Here is a 14,058-nt window from a genome sequence, read left to right on the forward strand (position 1 = left end):
TACACCCATTTTGTGTACGTGTTGATGTTTCACCGCCCAACATTCTGTGCCATACAGCATCGCCGGCCTTATTGCCGTCCTATAAAATTTTCCCATGAGCTTCAGTGGCATACGGCGGTCACACAACACGCCGGATGCACTCTTCCACTTCATCCATCCAGCTTGTATTCTATGGTTGAGATCTCCATCTAATTCTCCGTTCTTTTGCAAGATAGATCCTAGGTAACGAAAACGGTCGCTCTTTGGTATTTCTTGATCTCCGATCCTCACCCCTAACTCGTTTTGGCCTCCATTTGCACTAAACTTGCACTCCATATATTCTGTCTTTGATCGGCTTAGGCGAAGACCTTTAGATTCCAACACTTCTCTCCAAAGGTTAAGCTTTGCATTTACCCCTTCCTGAGTTTCATCTATCAACACTATATCGTCTGCGAAAAGCATACACCAAGGAATATCATCTTGAATATGTCCTGTTAACTCATCCATTACCAACGCAAAAAGGTAAGGACTTAAGGATGAGCCTTGATGTAATCCTACAGTTATGGGAAAGCTTTCGGTTTGTCCTTCATGAGTTCTTACGGCAGTCTTTGCTCCTTCATACATATCCTTTATAGCTTGGATATATGCTACTCGTACTCCTTTCTTCTCTAAAATCCTCCAAAGAATGTCTCTTGGGACCCTATCATACGCTTTTTCCAAATCTATAAAGACCATGTGTAAATCCTTTTTCCCATCTCTATATCTTTCCATCAATCTTCGTAAGAGATAGATTGCCTCCATGGTTGAGCGCCCTGGCATGAACCCGAATTGGTTGTCCGAAACCCGTGTCTCTTGCCTCAATCTATGCTCAATGACTCTCTCCCAGAGCTTCATTGTATGACTCATTAGCTTAATACCCCTATAGTTCATGCAATTTTGTACGTCGCCCTTATTCTTGTAGATAGGCACCAAAGTGCTCGTTCGCCACTCATTTGGCATCTTCTTCGTTTTCAAAATCCTATTGAAAAGGTCAGTGAGCCATGTTATACCTGTCTCTCCCAAAACTTTCCACACTTCGATTGGTATATCGTCTGGGCCTATTGCTTTTCTATGCTTCATCTTCTTCAAAGCTACAACCACTTCTTCCTTCCGGATTCGACGATAAAAGGAGTAATTTCTACACTCTTCTGAGTTACTCAACTCCCCTAAAGAAGCACTCATTTCATGTCCTTCATTGAAAAGATTATGAAAATAACCTCTCCATCTGTCTTTAACCGCGTTCTCTGTAGCAAGAACATTTCCATCCTCATCCTTGATGCACCTCACTTGGTTTAGGTCCCTTGTCTTCTTTTCCCTTGCTCTAGCTAGTTTATAGATATCCAACTCTCCTTCTTTGGTATCTAGTCGTTTATACATATCGTCGTAAGCCGCTAACTTAGCTTCTCTGACAGCTTTCTTCGCCTCTTGCTTCGCTTTTCTATACCTTTCACCATTTTCATCGGTCCTCTCCTTGTATAAGGCTTTACAACATTCCTTCTTAGCCTTCACCTTTGTTTGTACCTCCTCATTCCACCACCAAGATTCCTTTTGGTGTGGGGCAAAGCCCTTGGACTCTCCTAATACCTCTTTTGCTACTTTTCGGATACAACTAGCCATGGAATCCCACATTTGGCTAGCTTCCCCCTCTCTATCCCACACACATTGGGTGATTACCTTCTCTTTGAAAATGGCTTGTTTTTCTTCTTTTAGATTCCACCATCTAGTTCTTGGGCACTTCCAAGTCTTGTTCTTTTGTCTTACTCTTTTGATATGTACATCCATCACCAACAAGCGATGTTGATTAGCCACGCTCTCTCCTGGTATAACTTTGCAATCCTTACAAGTTATACGATCCCCTTTCCTCATTAGAAGAAAATCTATTTGTGTTTTTGACGACCCACTCTTGTAGGTGATCACATGTTCTTCTCTCTTCTTAAAGAAGGTGTTGGCTAAGAAGAGATCATATGCCATTGCAAAATCCAAGATAGCTTCCCCATCCTCGTTTCTCTCCCCAAAACCATGGCCACCATGAAAACCTCCATAGTTGCCTGTCTCCCTGCCCACGTGTCCATTTAAATCTCCTCCTATAAATAACTTCTCCGTCTGAGCAATTCCTTGCACCAAGTCTCCAAGATCTTCCCAAAATTTCTCCTTCGAACTCGTATCCAACCCTACTTGAGGTGCGTACGCACTAATCACATTGATAAGTTCTTGTCCTATTACAATCTTGATTGCCATGATTCTATCTCCTACCCTCTTGATATCTACAACATCTTGTACCAAGGTCTTGTCCACGATGATGCCAACACCGTTTCTCGTTCTATTTGTGCCCGAATACCAAAGTTTAAACCCTGAGTTTTCTAGATCCTTTGCCTTACTACCAACCCACTTAGTTTCTTGTAGGCACATAATATTTATCCTTCTCCTCACCATAACTTCCACTACTTCCATAGATTTTCCCGTTAAGGTTCCTATATTCCACGTTCCTAAACGCATTTTGCTCTCTTGAACTCTACCCTTCTGTCCTAGCTTCTTCACCCTCCCCCGTCTAATAGGATCAAAGTACTTCTTTTGTGTGTCCCGGGTAAAGTTGATAGGAGCATATGCTCCCAAACAACTTTGAGTGGAGTCGTTCGAAAAGAAGTTTCTATGGCCCCCTTGCTCATTTAACACTGCATCCGGGTGCAATGGAGATACAGCGACCCTTGCTCACTTATCACTGTGCTCGGGCCACACAGCGCGCCACTTACAGGTGACGCCCTAGCTTTAGCGCGATTTTGTTCTGGATTCATTTTCATAAGGATTCGACGTGCAGGTTTTGATAAATGCAGCAGGTCTTGACTGTAGATAATATCTAAAGATCTGTCTGTATCAGTTTTAGGACGTTCGGGTGACGGTCGTGAGTATTTAGAACTACCCACTTGAGGGCGTTGTTGCGAGTTTTTAGGTGTAGTTAAGAGTGTTCAGGTTGCTCCACAGGAGAGACTGGTTATTGTGTAGGATGAAAGTGATGAAATGTGAGTGAAGATTCAATGACAATAGGGTTACAGAGTTTTGAGTTGAGCTTGCATTGGACCCCCGGTGGCGGCAGTCGGATGAGGGAAAACCCATAGTGATTTCCGGCTCGTTTGGCGGGCAGGATAGGATAGGTGGTTGTATTTAGGATTGGTTAGGCTCGGGTTCGAAGAGAGAGGTTTGTCTATTGTTTGGTGTAAACAACTCAGTTTAGGCACATCAACCACTCGCGATAGAACCAGCCGCGACCCTGGGTACTAGCTAGAACCCATGACTCCCGCTGATGTCCCGTGAAGAGCCCACGATGCCGTCCCGACAACTGAGAAACTAAAATGATTGATAGTGGACAAACTCCGATGTCACTTATATTGATTTCAAATCCCATAGACCAAAGTGATGAGTCATGTAAATCTCAGGGAATATTTTGGTTAAAAAGTCATTTTGAATTTACAACTTATCATATCTTGTCTATATATTATATTTGCACAACAAACAACGGAGTGGGATGTAACCATGTCATCCAAACGAGCCTTGTCTTACAAATCCTAGCTGAGCATTTGTTGGACGGAATGGGATGGCGTATGTATGTTTGAAGAACTCACGATGATATTTTTCTCCTACTAATTCCATAGTTTTGCAAAGTAATTGTTTCCTCATTAATTTCTTTCACCAATTTGGCCATTCTTAGAAAACAACCTCATTGTATGATTCAACCGAGATTAGTTTCTGCTACATTCCACCTCGAATGCAAGATCTTTCGGTCCTTGTATGCACCAAGAACCGGAGAAACGAGCTAGCTCAAAGCTGGAGTTCATCCTTACAAACATTTTAAGAAACAAGAGGGAGAGCAAATCAGTAATATGGTAAATAATGCAAGGTCACGTGAACGATGGGGCACCTCTTGGTACGTGACAGTGATATTCCAAACGAATAACGTGTTATAATCGCGTGCCTTAATGTTCTCACGTGACTTTGTATTATTGATTTGAAATGTCACAGTGACGTATTAGGGGTGTAAGAAAGTCTCTTTCAAAATGTAGGTAGACATATAGATATGTTTACGCACTTTACTAGAGCTTGAGGTACTTTGTTGACATCAACATAGTAGAATTTGATCCTGTTGCGTTTGTCTGCGTAGAAATGCCGTTGCAGTTGGTTCCAATTTAGGCTCAAATAGATGCATTTGCGGCAACAAGATGCCATCCTGTCACAAAGCGGAAGAGGGAAAACTATGTTTAAATTACCAAAATAATAATAATAATAATAATTTGCTTAAATTTTCAGTTTACTAAAGCTACTACTAACTCGTGACAAACTCGTGCTCGAATCTCCTTTCTCATTGACAAACTAAACGAAGAATGCGGTTCAAGCCTGCTCAAAGGTGAGTACCTTGCCATGATAAAGATGAAATGTTACAAATGTAAGCAAGTGGCACTTTGACTAGCATCCCTAGATTCTTAACGGTTTATTCACAAGTAATAGTGGGGAAGAATTTTAGAGGGATGGATAGTGATCAAGGTATAAAATATCGATGATATCGGAAATATTGGTAGTTTAAAAACACGGAAATTTCGATGGAAATATCATGATATTATCGATATCGATAAAAATTGAATAAAAATCACGGAAATTGTAAGAAAAACTTGGAAATTTTTATTGAAACTTTGCAAAATGTTTATTTAGTCAATTATCCATTAGTTTATCACAAAAAAATTGGAAGGAAATGCATTACATGATGGATTTAACTTATTTAAGTTGATTATATATCAAGCTTGTTTGTACCATACTTGACCAATCCCGAAACTACCAAGCACCGGCCAACGCTATACTGTCAAGGACCCAGAAGAGTTCCCCTCCGACCAGGAGGCCAATCACTACTCGACACGTGTCAAGATTAGAAGCCAATCAAAGCGCAGCACGTGTCGACATCAAGAACCAATCATAACATGACACATGTCAATGTGACAAAGCTACAAGTTTTTCTATAAATAGGGGTCATTCCCCCACAATATGGCCTAATGCCATTTTGTGTTAAATCATTCACAAGAACTCACTAAATTGAGAGCTTGATCCTTTGTACTTGTGTAAGCCCTTCACTACTAATAAGAACTCCTCTACTCCGTGGACGTAGCCAATCTGGGTGAACCACGTACATCCTGTGTTTGCTTCTCTGTCTCTATTCATTTACGTACTTATCCTCACTAGTGACCGAAGCAACCAAGCGAAGGTCACAAAACCTGACACTTTCTGTTGTACCAAAGTCTTCGCTGATTTTGTGCATCAACATTTGGCGCCGTCTGTGGGAAACGACACTTATTCCTACTCTCTTCAGCTGTGTCAAGCTGGTTTCTATCATTCGTACACTTTCTTTTGATCAGGCATCCCTCTCCAACATGGGAAGCGAAGGAAGCCACAGCACACAGAATGACACCCCCCTTGCACATAGTGCGAAACAACGAAAGAAGGAAGGAAAACGAGTTCTTCTTCAAGCTAAAGTCGATGAGTTGGAAGCTCAGAACAACAAGATAGCAATGAGGAATGAGGTCCTCCAGGAGCAATATGAGAAGCTCTTCGAGACACTCCACGAAGCTAGGCAAGCTCAGACACGCGAGCTTGTTGCCCCCGTGGAAGTCAACCATCAACTGGGTGCCCTCCAACATGGAGGGTCACATGCATTCGACATAGATATCCCTGATAGGGAACAGATTACCCCTCGACTTGATAATCAACATGAGGCTTCTCTTAACCCAGTTGCTTCGACCCGAACCATGAGAAGTGGAGGGAGACACCTCTTTGCTGAAGGGGCAGAAGGATCGAAAGCCGTCTTTCGCGATTGTCGGGATTTCCTGTAGCAACGTCGAGAGAATTCCATCCATATAAGCTCAAAGATTAATGACCCAAGGATTTCTGAGAGACTCGGTCCCCTGCCACGGCCCAAGCCGGCCACCAATTTGGGGAAGGGGCAACAAGTCCTAGAGAGACATGAGGGTACAGGGGACTCAGAGGTGTTCCGACAGACATACCCTGGAAGCCAGTACAGCGAGTCCAGGGAAAAATCACATGCCCTTGATCAAACCTTCCTAATTTCAATAGGAGATGGAGATTTACGAAAGAAAGCTCCAGTGACACATAACTCCGCCAGGACCCCCTTGTCCTACAACTTCTTGAGGAAGTAAACAAGTTGAAGGCTGAACGTCAGGCTGAAATACCTGACTGGAACCAACCCAGGCCTGGCCCTCTTACAAGGAGGATCCTCAACACCCCCCTTCAAGCAAAGACAAAGCAAAAGCTTGGCTTGCAACTTTATACTGGAAAAGAGGACCCGATTGAGCACCTTAACCTCTTTGAGTCCACCATGGCATACCGGATGCACACCGACGAAGAACGATGTCTTCTCTTCCCCTCCACCCTGTCTAGTGGAGCTCTAAATTGGTATTGTCGTCTTACACCTGAGACGGTAGACTCATTTGAGGAATTGAGGAAACTATTTGTTTCCCAACACATTTTCCAAACCGATCGCTTGCACTCTGCAGATGACTTGTACACTATCCGCCAGAAGCCAGACGAGTCATTACGTATGTATGCTGGCCGCTTCAGCCATGAATACTCCCGGTGTGCCGAGGCAGACGACAAGACTGCCCTCAAAGCCTTCACGGCAGGCCTACGTGATTGTTTCTTTAAATACATGATCAATGCCAATACTTGGAAGACTTACTCTGAGGTGATGGCGCAGGCTTATAACCATGCCTCCGCCGAGGCAAAGACATATCAGGAGAAACCCCCTACAACCATCCTTTATCAACAAGTGGGAGGTGGAAGCCAGACTCACCTAAATGAGAATACCTCGACTTTCCAAACAGCAGTGGCACCTCCCCATGCCTTGCATAATGCTTCACCGAATCAACAGACATATCAATTTCAAGGCAAGAGGAAGGATTTCCATCCTCACCACTCTCCTTTCAGTAAAAAGAGTAAGGGACACTATCCCGATAACCAAGGGTATCGCCACAATAACGCTCGCCCCCAGGCAGTCAATGCAGTGGGTCAAACCCGCGTCAAGATACCCCCTACCCCAAGGTATGAGACATACACGCCCTTGAATGCCACATGCGCGGCCATTTACCTCAGCATAACTCACCTGATACCAAAGCCAAAGCCGAGGCACCCAGATTACACGCCCCCGAATAACGCGGGCATGTTTTGTTGCTACCATGAGCATAACGGCCATGATAGCGAGAAATGTATCATCCTCCGTGATCGTATTGAAGCTTTGGCACGAGAAGGAAAAATTGATCAATTCCTTCTTCACCCTCAAAGGGATAACCGTAACCAACGCCAGGTGAATGTCATATATTCCATAAGCGGCGGCACACCCATATCTGAATCTTCCAATAGGGCCATGAAAAACAGTGAACGAAGTCTGAGGCCTGGTCACCAAGTGTTTCACGTGGAAGACATCAGGGGAGGGAAGTATCAAAAACCTAACTGGGATCCGATATGTTTCTACCCTGAGGAAGAAAGAGGCATCATCTACCCTCATAACGACCCATTGATCGTGGAGGCTCACATAGCCAACTTTGATGTTCGACGAATCCTCGTAGACACAGGGGCTTCGGTCAATATCATGTTTGCCGAAGCTTTCAGGGCACTCAGTGTAGCTGAACACTTGCTCGATCGCTCGATTTCTCCTCTGATAAGCTTCTCCGGTGATATCGTGCAACCCTTAGGGAGCATACATTTACCCTTTACTATTGGTACAGGCCCTTACACGGCTACCATTACCACTAACTTCCTAGTGGTTGACTGCCCAACGGCATACAATGTCATCTTTGGGCGCACAGGCATCAATGATCTCAAGGCTATGGTATCCACGCATATGCTGTTGATGAAATTTCCAACCCCCCATGGCAATGGCTACATCAGAGGAGATCAGCTTAGTGCACGATCATGTTACAACACTTCAGTTAAGCAACAACACTTGCCCGGACCCAAGGAAACCCTGTCTGTACATGACCAAGTCACAAAGACCAGCCTAGATGAAGCGAACTTGGATCTTCCTGATAGCAACAATCAACCCGATGATCCTCGAGATGACTCTTTCACCCAGCAAGCCCAACCTGCTGAAGAGTTGGAGAAGGTACCTATCTCAAGAGATTATCCAGATCGCATGGTGAAGATTGGCACCACATTGTCACCACCCCTTCGGTTAGCATTGATATCTTTTTTGAAAGAGAACACTGAAGTCTTCGCCTGGTCATACAAGGACATGCCAGGCATCTCTCCCGATGTCATCTGTCATCGTTTGAGTATTGACCCCAAGATCAAGCCGGTGAGACAGAAGCGAAGATCTTATGACGCTGAACGATACGAGGCAATGAAAGCAGAAGTTGAAAAACTCAAAGGCATAGGCTTTGTCCGCGAAGTCAATTACCCGACATGGGTAGCAAATGTGGTCCTTGTTAAGAAAAATCCGACCAAAGAAAGTCTTTTGCTTCAAAAGGTCTTGTGGAGAATGTGTGTTGACTACACCGACCTAAACAAAGGGTGTCCGAAAGATAGCTTCCCTCTTCCTCTTATTGACAGACTTATAGACTCTACGGCCGGGTGTGAACTCCTGAGCTTCATGGATGCTTACTCAGGATACAACCAAATCCTCATGAACCCTTCGGATCAAGAACACACAGCCTTCACTACCGACAGAGGACTATACTGCTATAAAGTCATGCCTTTCGGCCTAAAGAATGCAGGAGCGACTTATCAGAGACTAGTCAACTCAATGTTCGCCGAGCAGATTGGGAAGAGCATGGAAGTTTACGTTGATGATATGTTAGTCAAGAGCAAACATGCTGACCAACACATCACCAACCTATCTGAAACTTTCACTATTTTGAAGAGGTATCGAATGAGGTTAAACCCCAACAAATGTGCCTTCGGCGTAGGCTCTGGCAAATTCTTAGGTTTCATGATTAGCCAACGAGGCATTGAAGCTAATCCCGAGAAGATCAAAGCAATCCTCGACATGAAGGAACCGGTAACTTCAAAGGACATCCAGAGCCTTACTGGCAAGGTGGCAGCCTTAACCAGGTTCATTTCTAAGGCCACAGACAAATGTGCTCCCTTTTTTAAAGCACTTAAGGGAAGTAGGAAGTACATTACATGGACTGATGAATGTGCCGAGGCATTCAAAAACCTCAAGGAGTACATGAGTAAAGCCCCTCTACTCTCCAAGCCCGAGGTAGGAGACATTCTCATTATCTACCTATCGGTATCAGCTTCAGCCGTAAGTTCCGTTCTCATTCGAAAGGATGGGAATATTGAGCGACCTGTCTACTACGCTAGCAAAGCCTTACAAGATGCGGAGACACGGTACTCTAACATTGAGAAATTGGCTCTGGCATTGGTCATGTCTGCTCGAAAACTCAGCCCTTACTTCCAAGCGCACTCCATCATCGTGCTTACAAATTATCCTCTTCGACAGATACTCCAAAGTCCTGACACTTCAGGGCGAATGATCAAATGGGCAATAGCGTTGGGTGAGTTTGACATCTCCTACCAACCAAAGCCAGCTGAGAAGGGCCAAGCAGTGGCAGACTTCATTGCCGACTTCACATATCCGGTTGACATTGCTTCTACACCTGAAGCAGTGGCTTCATTACCCTCGGAAGCTCAGAAAGTAGAATCAACGACCTCAGCATGGAGTCTGTATGTTGATGGCTCATCCAACCAACAGGGCTGTGGAGCGGGACTAGTCTTGACTACGCCCGACAAAGTAGCAATGGAGTATGCTCTTCGTTTCAAATTCAAGGCATCAAACAATGAGGCCGAGTATGAAGCCCTTCTAGCAGGATTACGTTTGGCCAAACACCTCGGGGTTAAACAAATTGATATTTTCAGTGACTCCCAATTAGTGGTCAACCAGGTTACCAACAACTTTGATGCTAAGGACAGCTCCATGGCAGCATATCTTGCGCAAACACAACTTTTGCTCAAGCACTTCCACTACCAGATCACCCAAGTTCCTCGAGCGGCAAACAGTCATGCAGACGCCCTGGCTCGCCTCGCCTCAGCTGTGGAAGACAAGATTGGAAGAAAAATTCATGTCGAACTGTTGGCAACACCAAGCACCATGGCCGCAGAAGTATGCAACTTACAACAGGGGGATAGTTGGATCACCCCGATCTATAATTTCCTTGCTCATGGCACCCTCCCAAATGATAAAGTCCAGGCTAAGCAAATTCGATACAAGTCTACCCGCTACCTGATCATCAATGATCAACTCTATAAGCGAGGTTTTAGCTTGCCATACTTAAGGTGTCTTACGCCTGCCGAGGCGGAAATCGTCCTTCGGGAAATACATGAGGGAGTCTGTGGAGATCATGCTGGATCTCGATCCCTAGCACACAAGACTTTTCGCCAAGGATATTACTGGCCAACACTCCACCAGGATGCCATCAAAGTATCCCGCTCATGTGACAAATGTCAACGATATGCGATTATTCCTCATTCCCCTCCAGAGCCTCTTACTCCTATGATCAGCCCTTGGCCCTTCGCCCAGTGGGGACTTGATTTGATCGGCCCAATGCCGGCAGGGAAGGGCAAAGTCTGTTACGCAGTCGTTGCAGTGGACTACTTCACAAAGTGGGCCGAAGTAGAACCCTTGGCAACCATTACTGAGGCAAAGATAGAAGACTTCGTGTGGAAGAACATCCTTTGTAGATTCGGCATTCCCAATGCGATAGTCACTGACAATGGGCGACAGTTCGACAACAAGAAGTTCAGGTTGTTCTGCTCTAAGTTCAACATCAACTTATGCTTTGCCTCTCCAGCTCATCCCCAGTCTAATGGACAAGTTGAGGCCATCAACAAAATAATCAAGCGCACTTTGAAAACCAGCTTGGACAAAGCTAAAGGCTGTTGGCCAGAATTTGTACCCCAAGTTCTTTGGTCATATCGCACTTCATATCAGACTTCAACAGGAGAAACTCCATTCTCACTTGCCTTTGGCACAGAGGCAGTTGTCCCTGTTGAGCTCGAGCAAGCAACATTCCGAGTCCAGAACTACATTCAAAGTGAAAATGACAAACAACTCACCCTCAACTTGGATTTAGTCGAGGAACACAGAAACCAAGCTCACTTGAGGAATATCGCATACAAGCAGCGCATCTCCAACTATTATGACTCTAGGGTCAAGCCTCGTTCTTTCAAAATAGGAGACTGGGTCTTAAAGAAAAGATTACTCTGCGACAGAGTCCCGAGTGAAGGCACACTTAGTCCAAACTGGGATGGACCGTATGAAGTCATTGGCATCAGTCGCCCTGGCTCTTACACACTTAGAAGCTCCGATGGCAAGACCCTTGGCCATCCATGGAACGCTGATCACTTGAAGTACTACTACAAATAGACTCACGATGTACAAGTGTTGAGCTATAGCCATTCGGCATCCTATGTAATGAAGGCCATTTGGCAATGAATTCAATAAAGAGGTAATTTAGCCAACTCAGCCCTCACTCTTTTACATTCATAGCAAGCGATGCCGGAACCCTTCTCAATCAGAAAGCAATCCGTCTTCCACAGTCACTACAAAACAAGCAAATGAAGACCGTGTCAAGCGCCAAAAAAAAAAAAAAAAAAAAAAAAAAACAGCTTCATCCAAAAAGCTTCACCCGAAAAGCTTCACCTCCAAAGCTTCACCCACAAAGCTTCACCTAAAAAGCTTCACCCAAAAAGCTTCACCCGAAAAGCTTCACCTCCAAAGCTTCACCCACAAAGCTTCACCTAAAAAGCTTCACCCACAAAGCTTCACCCAAAAAAAAAACTTCACCCGAAAAGCTTCACTTAAAAAAGCTTCACCTACAAAGCTTCACCTAAAAAAGCTTCACCTAGAAAGCTCCCTCTACATACTTTCACCATCAAAGCTTCACCATCAAAGCTTCACCTAGAAAGCTTCATCTACAAAGCTTCATCTACAAAGCTTCACCATCAAAGCTTCACCTAGAAAGCTTCAACACTAAAGCTTCACCTACAAAGCTTCAACACAAAACCTTGCTCCAAATAAACAAATTTTGTTCACAAAACCCAAGATGCCCTTGAACTTGTACAAAAACACTTGGGTAAACATAAACATTTTTTGTTTTACACCCACAAGGGCCCAAAATTTTCCTTCTTATTTATTCACTTATATATGTTCCCAAACATATTATAATAGATCCAACAACAAGCCAAAGTCCCAAGTTTCATAATGGACAAAAGTACAAGCAATTCATCAATAATGAAGGTGCTACAAAAATTGGAATCTGCCCCAAAATAGAAATCCAACCCAAGAGACTTTTTCTCTCTCTTCCTCTTCCGCCTCCTTTCATCTATCAAATTTCTGCAACCTCTGCTCTTCTCCAATGGAGCTGAATTTTAGACACCCTATAGTTCTTGAGCATATGAACAACTTTCAAGAAGGAACCATTTCTGTTTGAGCGACGGAAATTACAGTGTTGAAGCTCCAAACATGATAGTCGGCTTCTTGCAGATTTCGAAGCTGTTGTGATGTTTCGAAGATCTGGAAATATTTAACCGTTAGTTCATCCTGAATTTTTGATATGTTATGAAAGAGTTGATGAGGAACAACTTCAATGAAGAAAGCATACTGATCTGAACAAGAGAAAATGGAGTTTCGAAGCTCACAACAAATCTGACGGGTTGACAGAAAAATAATAACCAGTCATTCATCATACCTGGATTTCTGGAGTTATACTGCTCCGAGGGATCTCAAATTTGGATATGTTGTAGTTCACGAGCTGAGGAACAACTTCAATGAAGAAAGCATACTGATCTGAACAAGAGAAAATGGAGTTTCGAAGCTCACAACAAATCTGACGGGTTGACAGAAAAATAATAACCAGTCATTCATCATACCTGGATTTCTGGAGTTATACTGCTCCGAGGGATCTCAAATTTGGATATGTTGTAGTTCACAAGCTGAGGAACAACTTCAATGAAGAAAGCATGCTGATCTGAGCAAGAGAAAATAGAGTTTCAAAGCTCACAACAAATCTGACGGGTTGACAGACAAATGATAAACAGTCACTCATCATACCTGGATTTCTGGAGTTATACTGCTCTGAGGGACCTCAAATTTGGATATGTTGTAGTTCACAAGTTAAGGAACAACTTCGATGAAGAAAGTATGTTGATCTGAACAAGAGAAAATGGAGTTTCGAAGCTCACAACAAGTCTGACGGATTAACAGAACATTGATGAACAGTTACTCATCATACTTGAATTTCTGAAGTTGTACTACTCCGATGGATCTCAAATTTGGATATGTTGTAGTTCACAAGATAAGGAAAAACTTTCATGAAGACCACTTTGCAATCTGAGCTATAGAGAAAGGTGTTATCTTGCATCCACTCAGGCTGATTAGTGGAAACGAAAAGCAATTCCACCAAAGAAAAGATGAAAAAGAGAGAAAAGCTACTAATTGCACTTGATCTTGTCTAGTCAATAGCATGCAGCATCAAACACACAAAAGTTGGAAATATTTTTAGATAAAGCATATACGAATGTGTGACATCGAAACAAGGATTCGTTACTTTGACAAATTAGTAACACGCGAGACACCTCATTCGGCAACTCTCTTCGCCTGAAGACTTGGGGGACTCCCACCATATGCTACTGCACCTTGATACTCGGCAGTCTCACAACCACTCAGTGACTTGGATTTTTCAAGTCTCCAACTGAGAAGTTTTCCTCACTCGGGAAATTAAGGGAACACTACCTCAAACTACATGCTTCACTCACAAAGCTTCAACAATACAGGTTTCAACAAAAGCAAAAATTCAAAGAACTTTATGAAGAAGGCTTTGGTGTATTTAACACAATATGTTGAAATGAGTCAAATCTTATTTATTAATATTTTCGATAAGCCACAAATATGTACATATACATGAGTCAAAATAAACAAACAAAAGGGAGCCTTCACAAAGGTTGCTTAGGGGAAGTCTCAGCAGTCGGTAGAGCCCCAGAAAGAGAAAG

At 43.6% G+C, this 14,058-nt stretch overlaps 1 long non-coding RNA gene across 1 annotated transcript; it reads right to left on the minus strand.

The window, feature by feature from the left end:
* Positions 1 to 12,178: 12,178 nt before the first annotated feature.
* LOC139191616 (uncharacterized) lies at positions 12,179 to 13,337 on the minus strand. The gene is made up of 4 exons (XR_011575723.1): positions 13,121 to 13,337; positions 12,940 to 13,037; positions 12,759 to 12,856; positions 12,179 to 12,583 (listed from the first exon to the last, which is right to left on the minus strand). It is a non-coding gene; the product is annotated as an uncharacterized lncRNA (long non-coding RNA).
* Between the last annotated feature and the right edge of the window lie 721 nt (positions 13,338 to 14,058).

This window comes from Malus domestica, chromosome 14 (assembly GCF_042453785.1).
Source record: "Malus domestica chromosome 14, GDT2T_hap1".
NCBI lineage: Eukaryota > Viridiplantae > Streptophyta > Magnoliopsida > Rosales > Rosaceae > Malus > Malus domestica.